This window comes from Rhinoderma darwinii, chromosome 3 (assembly GCF_050947455.1).
Source record: "Rhinoderma darwinii isolate aRhiDar2 chromosome 3, aRhiDar2.hap1, whole genome shotgun sequence".
In the NCBI taxonomy this organism is placed as follows: Eukaryota; Metazoa; Chordata; class Amphibia; order Anura; family Rhinodermatidae; genus Rhinoderma; species Rhinoderma darwinii.
In genome coordinates this window covers 271,794,602-271,811,481 of record NC_134689.1, presented here as the reverse complement: position 1 = coordinate 271,811,481, position 16,880 = coordinate 271,794,602, and positions in this window count along the sequence as shown.

Below are 16,880 nucleotides of genomic sequence, written 5' to 3'. Positions count from 1 at the left end.
TGGGGATGAGCCCCTTCTAAAAGCGTATTCACACACTGACACTGGCTTGGCAAATGGCAATGAATGAGAATTTCTATCAGCCACGCCACGGTGCACTCAGGGAATGCTGGGCGTTGTAGTACTACTAGGCTGCCTGTATCGCAAGTTGGATTGTTGCAGGACAACTGTCCCGTACTGTAATCATGTTTTCAGTACGGGACAGTAGTTACACGGAGAGGCAGGAACTCCTAGCATCGTACATAACTATGATGCATTACGGACGTTAATGTGGTCGTGTGAACCCAGCCTAACACACACACAGTTTTGATGCAGTTTTTGGCTCAGTTTTTATTCAGCCAAAGCCAGAAGCGGATCCAAAACTAAGAAAAAGTATGAAGAAAAGACTGATGCATCTTCTTTCTTTTGAGTCTACTTCTGTGTTGGGCTAAAAAAAACTGAGCAAAAACCTGCCATAAAAACAGCATCAAACTTTGTGTGTGATCCTGGCCTTAGGCTTCCTTCACATATAGATAATTTCTGGTGTTGAAAAATATTTCAAAGGTTTCCTTCACACACAGAATTATTCCAGCATTTTAAACTGCATCAATTAACCGCTTCTAACCTATTAATCTTACTAAAATGAAATGTGTTTTTTAAGGCAGTTTTAGTGTCTAATTTGGTAGAGTTTTTCATTGTACATTTTATTTATGCCGTTTCTGAAGTCTAAGGCTGGGTTCACACGACCATGTTACGTCCGTAATGTACGGAACGTATTTCGGCCGGAAGACCCGGACCGAACACAGTGCAGGGAGCCGGGCTCCTAGCATCATAGTGATGTACGACGCTAGGAGTCCCTGCCTCTGCGTGGAACTACTGTTCCGTACTGTAATCATGATTACAGTACGGGATAGTTGTCCTGCAGCGAGGCAGGGACTCCTAGCATCGTACATCACTATGATGCTAGGAGCCCGGCTCCCTGCACTGTGTTCGGTCCGGGTCTTCCGGCCGAAATACGTTCCGTACATTACGGACGTAACATGGTCGTGTGAACCCAGCCTTAGGCTGGGTTCACACGACCTATTTTCAGACGTAAACGAGGCGTATTATGCCTCGTTTTACGTCTGAAAATAGGGCTACAATACGTCGGCAAACATCTGCCCATTCATTTGAATCGGTTTGCTGACGTACTGTGCAGACGACCTGTCATTTACGCGTCGTCGTTTGAAGTACAGCCTCGTCAAAAGAAGTGCAGGACACTTCTTTCAGACGTAATTTGAGCCGTTCTTCATTGAACTCAATAAAGAGCAGCTCAAAATTTACGGCTGTCAGAGAAGCCTCGCAAAATGAGAGGAGGAGCATTTACGACTGAAACAAGGCAGCTGTTTTCTCCTGAAAACAGTCTGTCATTTCAGACGTAAATGCCTGCTATCGTGTGCACATTCCCTTATAGAGAAATATATGGGAAAAACGTCAGGAAAAATGCCAATACAAGAGCATGAAAAATACCCCTGATCACGAAATTGCCACAGAGCAGCACAAATAAAAATACAGTGTATGTAGTGCTTTTTATATTTTACTATAGGCTTTAATGTAAAATCTAACTGCACAAAAAGGCACTAAAATATTGTGAATAAAAATGCAGAAAAAATAGTTTTGTAGCTTTGGGGTTTAGAATGCATAAAATGTTTTATGACAAATTGATTATAGTAACAAATTGATTTCTGAACTTAGCCAGAAAATATTTCTTCTTGTACATTTAACATAATTTTTCCCTTCAAGTAGCAGACAGACAAAAAAAATAAATAAAAAATCTCAATCAGATTTAAAAACATCATTGTAATGGACATGAAAACAAATGAAATGCTGTTATCCTTCCAGGCTTGGGTTGTTGTTTCTTACCAGACTTTTTATGATTTCCTCACTAGTGGTTTCACTTGAGTTAAATTAAGCAAAACTGTTCAATGTTGTAAATATAAATAGGCTCATTTATTTTGTTTTTTAAATGATAAAATATGTAAATGTTTTCTATGATAATGAGATTCTACCATGTTTGCATTTATTTTTATACATTCAAATTTTCAATGATTTTATCTTCAACACATTATCTTTGCTTTTGTCCAATTTTCACTGTGTCTGAACGAATTTTTCAGATTGTCAACACTTTTTGTCTTCAGATATACTCATCCAGGAGTGGATTTTTTAATGTTTGGTATGGAGGGACAGTGGCGCAAATTGTCTTGATTAAAAATATACTATTATTCCTATGCAGAACTATGCGCCTCCGTGGATACAGACTACAAACAAATCCTGTGTTAGTCTGATCTTGCAGTTATATGTGACTCCACTCTATCTGTCCCCACTTCTTGCTTACCTACAGATAGCAGAAGAGGGGCAGATGGAAGAGAATAATGCATGATTGCGGATCAGCTCTGCCTGAACGTTTCCCTTGTAACTAGTGCTCCTATGGATGCCCCAGTTATTGTAGAGAATTTCACAGTAAAAAGTCTATCAAAATGTCCAAACTCTGTGAAAAAAACAAAAAACAATTGTTGCCACTAACCCAAATCATACTCAAAGTCTAATTTAATGTAAATGACCAAAACAAATTGAAAAATCTACTTAAAACAGAGATGAGCAAATCGATTCTACACTAAATGATGAGAAACTTTTGGGATTCGTGACACACAATAGCAAAAAAATGGTGGCCGCCGGTGAGCTCCGGCTCCCATTTTACTGATTAGAAAAAGGATCACATGACCTCGTTTTGGGCTTCCCCATATTGCCTTGTAGACAGCCTTCCAAAAATGTACTGTGGTTATCTATTCCTCCAGCACAGCCGAAGATGAGGGGTATAGGTGGATGACATTACTAATGCTGGCATGGCGTTAAAGGGGTTGGTCTAGCATGCACTTCTTTCTCTTACCACGCGCAGTGATATTCAATGGAACCAACTGAAGGACATGCCTGGTCACATGCCCTTCCATAAGTAGTTATGTTCAGAACGTAAGTGCCATAAAGTCCGTGGAGAAGGCTGAACTAACAAGGGTGCGGCGCTTCACAGAAGAAGGAAATCGGCAATGATCTCCTAATAGCTACGTATTAGTAAATTGGCAAACAATGCTTTTTCCCAAAAATTTGTTAAAATAAACATAAAGTGGCCAACTTCTTTAAAAATCTTGGATACAGTCCTAGAAGACATCAAAAATTCAGACACAAGTTTTCAGGGCAATTAGGGTTTTTGTGATTCGAGAAATTCGCCCATCTCTAATTTTAATACTTTATTTTAGTGTAAATTTGCAAATTAAAAAAAAAAAAGAAATTACAAAAATTAATTTTGTTTTAATTTGTGTTCAATTGATTCATAATCAGAAAACGGCAGGGTGTATATTTATATAGATATATAATTTAAGTTAGCACATAGTCCATTGCTCCATATGAAGAGTCAGTCTGCTATGTATCTGCACAATTAGGGTATGTGCACACACACTAATTACGTCCGTAATTGACGGACGTATTTCGGCCGCAAGTACCGGACCGAACACAGTGCAGGGAGCCGGGCTCCTAGCATCATACTTATGTACGATGCTAGGAGTCCCGGCCTCTCCGTGGAACTACTGTCCCGTACTGAAAACATGATTACAGTACGGGACAGTTGTCCTGCAGAGAGGCAGGGACTCCTAGCATCGTACATAACTATGATGCTAGGAGCCCGGCTCCCTGCACTGTGTTCGGTCCGGGACTTGCGGCCGAAATACGTCCGTCAATTACGGACGTAATTAGTGTGTGTGCACATACCCTTAGGGTATGTGCACACACAAAATAAAAAACGTCTGAAAATACGGAGCTGTTTTTAAGGGAAAACAGCTCCTGATTTTCAGACGTTTTTTTAATCAAACTCGCGTTTTTCACTCCATTTTTTATGTCCGCTTTTGGAGCTGTTTTTCTATAGAGTCAATAAAAACGGCTCCAAAAACGGTTGAAGAATTGGCATGCACTTCTTTTTTGTGCCCGTTTTTTTACGCGCCCGTTCTGAAAAACGGCTGCGTAAAAAACGCCCCGTCAGAACAGAACTCCATTTTTCCCATTGAAATCAATGGGCAGATGTTTGGAGACTTTCTGCTTCCGATTTTTAAGCCATTTTTCGGGACGTCTACGGCCCAAAAAACGGCTGAAAACACTTTGTGTGAACATACCCTCAGGTGGAAGGGAGATGAAGGCTTGTCTTATAGTAATTGGCTGCCATGGGTAACTGACATAGGGTGAGACGGAGGAGAGAAAGGAAGTACAGTAGCTTGTTCCTGTATCAGAAATTCAAGCCATTAAATGTCTGGATCTCAAATGTATGAGTTCACAATTGAATCACAGTAACTACACATTGATAATTCAGAAGTACCGTCACTTTTGGCTGGAGTGAAGCGATTTTGCAGCAATACAAAAAATAGATGGAATTGACATTGTTGAAATCACTACATCAAACACCCACTTCTAGCTTTGATCACACACTAGCTTCAAAACCTTTCGGTAATGTTGTTCTATAACTGATTACTTTCACTTCCTTTTTAAATGGTTTTCTCGAGTTCAAAGTACATATATTTAATCTGAGTGGGTTCTGCAGATCAGTCTTAGTATTGATTTGATGTCAACGTAACTATTTTCTACAGAAATCAGTTTGCCCTATTGGCTTCCTACGCCTTCTATGTCATCACTCGTCTTACATCTACTTTTGAAGTTTAAGGAATATATCTACACATTTATGCACATATTATAAGTAAAAATTGGTCGGATTGCTAGAAATATGTGATGTCAAGTTTTATAGTTCTAATCACAAAAATAGATGAGCAGTAAAACTACAGGATAAAAGTTGTCAGATGTGAGCAGTCAGATGGAAACAATCTACTATTTCTATTGAAAAGTGATAATTTAATGTGCACTATCAGTCTCGACCAGGTCGGATTTTTTGCAACTTTTTTTCCCATATGGGAAACCTTGAAGTTCAATCCAGGTTAACCGTTAATAGCAAAAAGGCAGAACTACAAATTCAGGCCTTATTCAGATGAGCGTATTATACGTCCGTGTCTGTTAAAAAAACGCACAGCACACGGACCTATGCAATTCAAAAGGGGCGTGTGTCCGTTGCCTGAAACTCACTGCATGTCCTATTTTGATCCGTTTTTGCTGACCACGTCGCTCATTGAAGTTAATGGGTGTGTGAAAAACACGGACGACATCTGTATGCTGTCGGTGTTTATCACGCACCAGTTGCTAAAGAAATGATGAGAAAAAAACCCAAAATCAAACAGGTACATTGATGCGACACAGAAAGCACACTGATACCACATGGAACTGAAATGCTTGAAATACGCTCCGTTTTTTGCAGATGCAAAACAGACATGTTCGTCTGAATCAGGCATAACATGAATATATTACTTTCATTTTTGATTCCTATTGTGTTTTTTGTAATTAAAGATACACTATTATGAGATACTTTAAATAAGGGTACATATAAGATGGCCATAAAGAGTTAAAGTTAGAAGAGACATTTAGAAGGAGCATTGTGGGGAGATGCCTGTCTGTCAGCAGACAAACGTCGTTGCTGAAAACGTATACAATGATGCTTATTGGCTGAGAAGAGCTGAGTGATACTAGCTCAGAAAACGCTTCTCGAATGTCCTTTTCATCCAGATTCCAGACACAATATGTAGTATTCCTAAGGCCAAGAAAACACTTCACGCACGCAAGCACGCACGCACGCATGCACACACACACACACACACTTGTCTATGTTGATGGAAAAAATAAAAAAAGTTTATGACTCTTGAAATACAACAATGGAAATTCGAAAATTAAAAAAGACAGATAAAGCATTACAGGCTCAGGGTAAAAAAAAGGATGAATGTGGTAAGACAAAACCAGCCCATCACTGTTTTGGCCTTGCCTTGCTCTGTTTTGGCCTTGCCAAATTAAGTGGTTTGTATATCAAGTGGAGTTACTAAACTGGATTTAAAAAGAGGAGTTAAAGCTCCTGTAAGTACTCTTCTTTACTTTTACTTTTTGAATTGTTCACTGTTGTTTTTGTAACTGGGATAATGGACAGCAAGATTGGAGGTTTTCTTCAGTGCACAGTCTGCCATATGTATGCACGACTGGTGCAGGAGTTCCAGGGTGAATACCTCTGTGGCAGATGTGAGCATGTTGTTCTCCTGGAAGCTCGCATTAGAGATCTGGAGGAGAAAACTGCAATACTAAGGCCCTGTTCACACTGAGTTTTTTAGCCACATTTTTTAATGCGGAAACCGCGTCGGAAAACGCGCCAGAAAAACGGCAGAAAATGCCTCCCATTGATTTCAATGGGAGGAGGATGTGTTTTTTACCGCGTGGTAAATAGAAGCAACATGCCCTATCTTCGGGCGTTTACGCCTCTGACCGAGAGGAAGCGGCAGAGAAAGCGTATTTCGCAGCGTTTTTGCCTGTGGCACCCAATGGGCGCGAGCGAAAAACGCTGCGAAAAACACGGCAAACGGCGTGCAGGCAGATGAAAATCTGCCTCAAAATTCCAAACGGAATTTTGAGGCAGAATTTTCTGCCTGCAAAAAACTCAGTGTGAACTCAGCCTAAGGGCGATAGACAATCTTGAGCGGAGCATGCTGCTCACTGAGCAAGCAGTTAGTGGGGTATAACTGGAGGGTGAAGATATTGGTCAGCAGGATCAGGCAAGTAGCTGGGTTAATATAGTTAGGGGAAGTAGAAAGGGGTCCAAGAAAAGGAGGTTGAAACCTTGTGGGTGGCATTACAAAGGGAGATAAACACTGAAATAATTACTTTTGGTGTAATCTATAGACCCCCCCCCCCCCCCAATATAACTGGGAAGATGGAAGGTCAGCTATGTAAACAAATGGAGCGGGTAGCACAGGCGGATACTGTAGTGATAATGGGAGATTTTACTTACCGGGATATTAATTGGTGTCATGGTTCGGCTTCAGCTGCAAAGGGGAGACATTTCCTCAACTTGTTGCAGGAAAATTTTATGGGCCAGTTTGTGAAAGACCCGAATAGAGGTGAAGCTCTGTTGGTTCTGGTCATTTCTAATAATGCAGAGCTTGTTGGGAATGTCAATGTTCGTGCAAACTTCTGTAACAGTGATCATAATATAGTTATATTTTACCTATATTGTAAAAAACAAGAACTAATGTCAAATAATGGTACAAATGATAAAAGGGAGATTTTAAAATCTACTTTGGGTAATTATAGTGCAAAATTTATTCCTATAAGTAACAAGTATAAACTACTAAAATTAAACCCCACATGGCTTACACCTTCTGTAAAAAGGGCAATACATGACAAAAAAAAAGGGCATTTGAAAAATACAAATCTGAGGTTACAGCTATAGCCTTTGGTAATTATAAAGAGCTTTATAAAATCTGTAAAAAGGTAAAATCTTTAAAAAGGCAAAAATACATAATGAAAGGCAGGTGGCCAATGATAGTAAAAAAAAAAATCCCCAAAAATTCTTCAAGTATGCAAATGCGAAAAAAGCCAAGGTCTGAACATGTAGGACCCCTAGATAGTGGTAATGGGGAGATGGTTAAAGGGGATCAAGAGGAGGCAGAGTTACTAAATGTGTTTTTTAACTCTGTATATACAACAGAAGGAAGAGCACCTGATGTATCCGGTGCCAGTGCTGTTAATATATCAGTTGATATACTTTATTGGCTAAATGTAGATATAGTCCAAGCTGAGTTAAATAAAATATATGTACACAAGGCCCCGGGACCAGATGGGTTACACCCTAGAGTTCTTAAAGAGCTCAGTTCAGTTATTTCTATTTCCCTCTTCATAATATTTAGAGATTCTCTAGTGACTGGTATAGTGCCAAGGGACTGTGTAGGGCAAATGTGGTGCCTATTTTCAAAAAGGGCTCTAGGTCTGCCTCTGGTAATTATATACCAGTAAGCTTAACATCCATCTTGGGGAAAATGTTTGAGGGGCTATTGAGGGACCTTATACAGGAGTACATGACAAAAATGTATATTATAAGTGACAGCCTGCATGGTTTTACTAAGGACAGAAGTTTTCAAACCAACCTGATCTGTTTTTATGAAGAGGTGAGCGGAAGCCTAGACATAGAGGCCGCTGTGTATATACTGTTTTTGGACTTTGCAAAGGCATTTCACAATGTCCCTCATAGACGTCTAATGGGTAAATTAAGGACTACAGGTTTAGAAAGTATCGTTTTAATTGGATTGAGAATTGGCTCAAGGACCGTATCCAGAGAGTTGTGGTCAATGATTGCTACTCTAAATGGACCCTGGTTACAACTGGTGTACCCCAGGGTTCCGTGCTGGGGCCACTATTATTCAACTTATATATTAATGATATACAGGATGGGATAAATAGCACTATTTCTATTTTTGCAGATGATACCAAGCTATTTAGTATTGTTCAGTCTATGGAAGATGTTCGTAAATTGCAAGCTGATTTGAACACGATAAGTGTTTGGGCATTCACTTGGCAAATGAAGTTGAATGTAGATAAATGTAAAGTTATGCATCTGGGTAACAACAATCTGCATGCATCATATGTCCTAGGGGGAGCTACACTGGGGGAGTCACTTGTTGAGGAGAATCTAGGTGTACTTGTAGATCATAAACTAAATAACAGCATGCAATGTCAATCAGCTGGTTCAAAGGCAAGATATTGTCGTGTATTATAAGAGGCATGGACTCGCGGGACAGGGATATAATATTACCACTTTACAAAGCATTAGTGAGGCCTCGTCTAGAATATACAGTTCAGTTCTGGGCTCCAGTTCATAGAAAGGATGCCCTGGAGTTGGAAAAAATCCAAAGAAGAGCAACGAAGCTAATAAGGGGCATGGAGAACCTAAGATATGAGGAAAGATTAAAATAGTTAAACCTATTTTAGCCTTGAAAAGAGACGACTAAGGGGGACATGATTAACTTATATAAATATATTAATGGCACATACAAAAAATATGGTGAAATACTGTTCCATGTAAAACCCTCTCAAAAAACAAGGGGGCACTACCTCCGTCTGGAGAAAAATGGTTCAATCTGCAGAGGCGACAAGCCTTCTTTTGGGTATGTTCACACTCTTACTAAAGAATGTCTGAAAATACGGAGCTGTTTTCAAGGGAAAACAGCTCCTCATTTTCAGCCTTTTTTAATCAAACTCACGTTTTTCGCTGCGTTTTTTACGTCCGTTTTTGGAGCTGTTTTTCTATAGAGTCAATGAAAAATGGCTCCAAAAGTGGCTCAAGAAGTGACATGCACTTCTCATTCGCGGGCGTCTTTTAACGCGGCCGTTTTCCAAAAGGCCGCATTAAAAAACAGCCCGTTGGAACAGAACACTGTTTTTCCCATTGAAATTAATGCGCAGATGTTTGGAGGAGTTCTGCCTCCGATTTTTCAGCAATTTTTGGGCCGTTTACGGCCCGAAAAACGGCCGAAAATTAGCCATGTGAACATACCTTCACTGTGAGAACTGTGAATCTATGGAATAGTCTACCGCAGGAGCTGGTCACAATAGCTACAGGAGATGGCTTTAAAAAAGTCTTAGATAATTTCCTAGAAAAAAAAACATTAGCTCCTATGTGTACAATTTTTTCCCTTCCTTTTTCCCATCCCTTGGATGGACATGTGTCTTTTTTCAACCGTACTAACTATGTAACTATATAAGGCCTCATTTACACAAGCGTAATATACGCGCGTGCGACGCGCGTGCTTTTCACGCGTGTCGTACGCACCTATATTACTCTATGGGGCAGTTTAGACGATGCGTGAATTTTGCGCAGCGTGAGTGCGTGGCGTAAAACTCACGACATGTTCTAAAATCGTGCGTTTTTCGCGCATCACGCACCCATTGAAGTCAATGGATGCGTGAAAACAACGCATGCCACACGGACGCTACTGCGTTGCATGCGCGAAAATCACGCAAGAGCTGTCAAAAGGATGAATGTAAACAGAAAAGCACCACGTGCTTTTCTGTTTACAAACATCCAAACGGAGTGTCAAATTAGAGATGAGCGCACCGAACTTCACCGGGTTCGGCCGAACTCGTTTTGACCGAACCCGGCAAAAAATGTTCGGGTACGCGACGTCAGGAGACAGTCACTGTCCACGGTGCTGAAAGAGTTAAACTGGTTCAGCACCATGGACAGTGACTTCCGATCACAATATACATATACGTGTAAAAAAACAAGAGGTTCTGACTTACCGATAACTCCCGGCTTCTTTCTCCAGTCCGACCTCCCGGGATGACAATTCAGTCCAAGTGACAGCTGCAGCCAATCACAGGCTGCAGCGGTCTCATGGACTGCCGCGTCATCCTGGGAGGTGGGGCCGGATGACAAGAGAGGGACGCGTCACCAAGGCAACGGCCGGGAGACCGGACTGGAGGAAGCAGGAAGTTCATGGTAAGTATGAACGTTTTTTTTTGATTCACAGGTTGGTTTATATTGTGATCGGAACTCACTGTCGAGGGTGCTGAAAGAGTTACTGCCGATCAGTTAGCTCTTTCAGCACCTTGGACAGTGACGGGCGTCGACTAGCCTCATCTCTATGATGGCGGCTGCGCGAAAATCACGCAGCCGCGCATCATACACGGATGACACACGGAGCTGTCAAGTGCCTTTTGCGCACGCAAAACGCTGCGTTTTTTGCGCGCGCAAAACGCACACGCTCGTGTAAATCAGGCCTAACTGTTATGTCTCGTTCACATTTACGTTTGGACGCGCAATTATACCGTCATTAGGTAAACACACAGCTTCAAAGCCATTGGATGCTGATGTAACATCACCAATGTTTACATGTTGCGGGCATCTGAAGGCTCATATTATATTAATTTACTTTTGGTAAATTCCTTATTTTTTAAAAAGCTGTGATACATATATACTTATTTGTATATGTATTTTTTATGAATAGCGGCACAACAGTCTAGCGTAGGCTTTTTCTATTGCAGAACTGATCCATGTTTCTTAGGGATAGATTGATACATATCATAAACAAGTTGTTCCTAGCAATGTCTATTCCTTGAACCTCAATAACAGTAGATTTTTAATCCTTAGTATACTTTGCAAACTCAAAGATGAACAAAATGTTCTCTTGATATTAACGTTCCCAGTGTCCGTGTCACTAGTCTAAAAAACAAAAAAAAACAAAGCAGGTACTCGTCATTTAAAATAAGGAATAAAACATTATATTTGTGTAAATTATGAATTTTTGGGAAACCTTTAACAAAATATAAATTGGGAATGTTGTGAATGGTTTCAAATAAGAGCATACAACAATAGCAAATAAAGGTCTACAGTGGCAAGAAACACAATGTTCAATAAGGAAATAGGTTAGAATTTATTCAATTAAAGTAACACATAATTTCTAGAAATGTTCCTATCGAGCAGTTTCACCACTTATTGGGGCCATTCTTCTTTCTGTAGGCATGAGATTTGGAACTTTCATCATATTAAAGCGTATTTAGCTTGAAAAACGTCTGTCCAAAATTCTTTACTCATTCATTTAGTAATGTAACTTAATTGGATATTGAAGCTGTGATCCTTTGTTTTTTCTGGATCTCCAAATCCTTTGCATTCCCTCACTCAGCAATAGTTAAAATAAAAAAAAACAATCTTCTGACATGTCTGTTTTAGTGAATCCCAATATTCTTTTCATAGAACTTCGCCATTCTTCTGTTATTCCCCCTAGAAATGTATGAATAAATTGACAACTGGGTGTTACCATTTACCTTGTCAAAGGGGAGTGTCCCTACACATTCTCACTCTGTCAGCACTGATTGGACAGTGTAAGACCAGGATCCCATGTAGCGTAAACGCTGCAGAATTTCCGCAACGGAAATATGTGAGGAAATTCCGCAGCATTATACAGTAGCAGCAAAGTGGATGAGATTTTGAAAACCTCATGCCCACCCTGCAGAACAAAAACCGCAGTGAACATTTTCATAAATTTACCTGCTGTGCGTAATTTAACCCCTTCCCGACATAAACAACTTTCAGATTTTCATTTTCGTTTTTTCCTCTCCACATTCCAGAAGCCATAGCGTCTTTATTTTTCCGTCGATACAGTACTATGAGGGCTTGATTTTTGCGGGATGAGTTGTAGTTTTTTGTAGCATCATTTATTTTGCCATATAATGTACTAGAAAACGGGCAAAAATTATTTGTGGGGTAGAAAATAAAAAAAACAGCGATTCCGCCATGGTTTTTTGTGCGCCGTTTTTACGGAATTCACTGTGCAATTAAAACAACATGTTAACTTTATTCTGCGGGTCAATACAATTACGGCGATACCAAATATGTATAGTTTTTTCTATATTTTACTACTTTTACAATTAAAAACCTAAGAGTAAAAAAGAAAATGTATTTTGCGTCGCCAAATTCCGAGAGCCATAACTTTTTTATTTTTCCGTCGATTAAGTGGTATGAGGGCTTATTTTTTGCGGGATAAGCTGTAGTTTTTAATAATACAATTTTGGTGTGAATGCGACGGTTTGATCACTTTTTATTTAATTTTTTGTGGAAGATTAGGTGACCAAAAAAATCGACATTCTGGCGCTTACAATTTTTTTTTTTTAGGGCGTACACCGTGCGGGTTAAATAATGATGTATTGTAATAGTTCAGACTTTTACGGACGCAGCGATACCAATTATGTATATTTATTTATTTTTTTACTATGCTCTAGGGGGAGAATGGGAAAAGAGGGGATTTTTGAACTTTTACTTTTTTATTTTTTTTATACACAAAAAAAAACCTTTATTTAACTAATTTTTACTTTTTTTATTATTCCCCCTAGGGGACTTCAACCAGCGATCATTAGATCACTTGCACAATATACTGTAATACTAATGTATTGCAGTATATCGTGATTCTGACAGGCATCTATTAAGCCAGAGGCAGGACTTAATAGGTGTACAAAGATGGCAGACCTGGGGGTCTTCATTAGGCCCCCAGGCAGCCATAGCAAACATCGCCCCCCCCCCCCCGTGATTGCATTGCGGGGAGCGCGATGAGCTGTTAGAGGGAGTCACCCCCCTCTTTCTCACGATTTAAATGCTGCGGTTGGTATTGACCGCGGCCATTTAACTAGTTAAACTAGCGGGATCACGCTCAAACGCGATGCCGCTAGTTACTCTGAAGTGTCGGCTGTAACATACAGCTGACACCGGCATCGTATGGAGAGAGCTCACTCCGTGAGCCAGCTCCATACATCCCCTACCCGGCTATGACGTAACTGTATGTCATATGTCGGGAAGGGGTTAAATCTGCAGCATGTCAACTAAAGCTGCATTTTTGTTGCTTTTCTATTGCAGTTTTTCTCTATTGAATTCAATGGGGATGCAAAACCTGCAACAGAAAGCCAAGTGTTGTGAATTTTGCAGTGGAATCGCAGCGATTCTGGCGCAAAAATCGCAACTCAGAAAACAAAAATCATACTTACCCAGAAATTCCTGTTTCTTTCTCCAGTCCGGCCTCCTGGAATGACGTTGGGCTGTAGCATCATGCAGGGGGGCCGAACCGGACGGCAAAGGAGGGACGCGTCACCATGACAACCATAACACCATGACCTAGGTAAGTATGGACGTTTTTTTTATTTTATTTCTACGCTGCTTACCGCAGTAGAAATTCTGGCTGAAAAACTGGACAGAATGTGCTGTGAGTTCCAGGTCGGATACGTTGCATCGTTTTTGCGCAGCGTATCCGAATCGTGGGAATGCGGCCTTAACCCAGTTGTCAATGTATTCCTTGAATAGCAGAGGACCAATAAAATCCAGAGTTCTAAGAAAAGATGCTCCAGAATTTATGGGGAAATACAAGTATTTATTTACTTAAATAAACATGTCAAGAGAGCGATCAGGTACTCTTTAAATGATAATATTCTGACTGCCTGCAGTCACCACTAAGGGGAGCTTACATTAGATGGATTTATACAGTTCCCCTTAACTCAATAATGAATCTTAAAAAAAAAAAAAAAAAATGAATGTGCTAATCCTGCAGGTAATGTGGAGTTTTATACCATTGTACATACTAACAGCCAGTCCTTTCTTTCTCACAGATATTTAAATACGTTTTTACTTATTACAGTTGCAAGAAAAAAATAAGAGAAACCTTTGGAATTTCTGTATTTCTGCATTGATTACTAATAAAAATGTATTCTTATTGTTATTCAAGTCACAATTATAGAAAAACACAATCTAAACTAATAACCACATACAGTTGTACTGTTCATGTCTTTTATTGAGCACATTGAGTAAACCATCCACAGTGCTGGGAGAAAAAGTAAGTAAATTCTTGGAATTATCTGGATTTCAGCATTGATTACTAATAAAATGTGGTCTGATTTTCATCTAAGTCACAATTATAGACCAACACAATCTAACTAAACTAATAATGCACTGTTCATGTTTTTTATTGAAAAGATTGACTAAACATCCATAGTGCAAGGAGAAAAAGTAAGTGAACCACTGTGTTAATGACCACTCCAAGAGCTGATTGGCTAAAGATGTTTCAATTATTGAGATGAGATATGAAGTGTGGGTTTCACAGGTGCTTTGCCCTTTACATAAAGGCACACAAAGTCTGGTTACTCACACATCTGTTCTTCTCAAGAAAGATTGGCTAGTGTGAAACATGCCACGAGGCCAGTGGCATAGCTATGGTGGTCACAGCGGTTGCAATTTCGACCAGACCCCGAAGCCAGGAGGCCCGCGGCCGACCGCACCACTTCTATTAAAAGTTACTATAGTAACTGGGGCCTATGTAATAAACTGCACAAGCCCCTGTTACCAAGTGCAGCGGAGGTCCTGACGTCTTTTAGCATCACGATGTCACGATGCTATATGCGCCGTGCATAACGCCATGACGGTGAATGGCATCAGGACTTCCGCTGCGCCCGGAGCCAAAGACGAGGGTAAGTATAAGGTTACTGTCTTCTGAGCCCTGTATCTAAGCCTACCTTGTGGTAGACTTAGAAACAGGGCCAAGCTGGCAAGATCACACATGGGCCTTGTATCTAAGCCTACCATGTGGTAGGATTAGATACAGGGCCCAGCAGACTGTATCACATATAGTGTGATACTGTCTGCTGAGTCCTGTATCCAGGCCCGTATTTTCTATTGGGCACTGGTGCTCTGCCCAAAGACTCCAACACTGCTCCCGACGTCACTGTCCATATATGGACAGTGGTCGGGAGCTCCTCGAGTTATACGTTTAACGTATACCTGTGACGGATGTTATACAGCAGCATCCATCACCAATAGGCACCCTGGCCTAATTCCAATCTGCGTTGGAGGCTCCGTTAGGGGCCTCTGTCACAGATTTTGCCAAAAATACCGGTAACAATAGCGCAGCATGCTGTGTTATTGTTTCCAGTAAAACCATGGACACGCCGACGGAACCCATTAATGTCAAAGTGTTCCATCTGGCGCCGGTTGTCTCCTGCACTTCCAGCATTTTCGTTGTTCAGCTCCTTTGAAGGAGCAGAACAACGGAGTGCTGAATGCAGGTGTAAACAGGGACTTACCTGGTTACAAGGAATCATTCACCAACTTTTGAAAGTAGGTGAATGACCGATAACTCTTAGAGTAGGGACTTCTTTGTATCTGAAGGAGTCCCCGCACTAGGTTTTTTTAGTGGGGCATGCACCCAGGATGAGATAAAATTCTGGCACATCTCAGGTTGATCCTGTGCCCCTTACAAGCATCAGTAAACTAAGCGGTGACAGCTCTAAGTTGTCATTGGTTAGTTTACATCACGTGGTGCCCAGTTACCTCAGTTCATTGTCCTACTTTTAAAAGTATGCCAATGACCTGAGGATAACCTGTGCAAAATGATGGGGAGAAACTTGATTTTTTTATTTTATTTTAGCACAAGGCCTCAACATAACAAAATGTGGAAAAAGTGAAAGGGTCTAAGACTTTCGGAATGCACTTTATATTAAAGGCACACACATAAAATATATTTTGGGGGGAAATTTGTTTTGGGGCTATTTCCCCCGATGTTTTAAGACCTTAGCGACGTCCCTGGCTGCTAGTGTTGCATCGTTGGCTCACTTAGGAGACCGAGAGATGCAGCTGAAAGCAGGACTTTTGCACCGGGGCCCATGAGCCTTTTGCTATACCCCTGCTTGAGGCAAAAAACTTTCAGAAGACCTCAGAAGACGTATTATAGAGATGCATAAAGCTAGAAAAAGCTACAAAAGCATTGCTAAGGATCTAAGTGTACATAAACCCACGGCTAAACAAATTCTCTACAAATGGAGAAAATTCAGGACTGTTGCTACCCTCCCTAAAAGTGGGCATCCTGTTACAATCACTCCCGGAGCACAATTGCTTGGCTCAGTGGCACTGTCACGGTCATGGTCGCGGACCGCTGCTGATCCTTACTTTGCGACGGCCGCGACCATAGACCGTTGGCATCGCCTACATCTACCCACAGTTCTTCTAGAGAGACCCCTGGCTGTTGCTTCTGTAAATGGACTACCATTGCCTGATATTATTATGTCTATCACTAAACCACTGACGTTACAAATCGGAGTTCTTCACTCGGAACAGATCACCTTCCTCGTCCTGCCTAAAGCCATCAACCCAGTCCTTCTGGACCTGCCTTGGCTTCATCTACATGCCCCGGTCCCTAACTGGAATTCTGGAGAGGTCATCCAATGGGGGCCCAGATGCCTTAGACGCTGCCTGCCACAGGTCCGTCCTGTTTTGCCTCCACTGCCTCAGTCACTCTCCAATCTACCATCTCATTATGATGTTTTTGCGAACATCTTCAGTATGAGGGATGCAGAGACTCTTCCTCCTCATCGCATCTACGACTGCCCTGTTGACTTACTCCCTGACTCTTCACCGCCTCGAGGGCGCTTTTATCCTC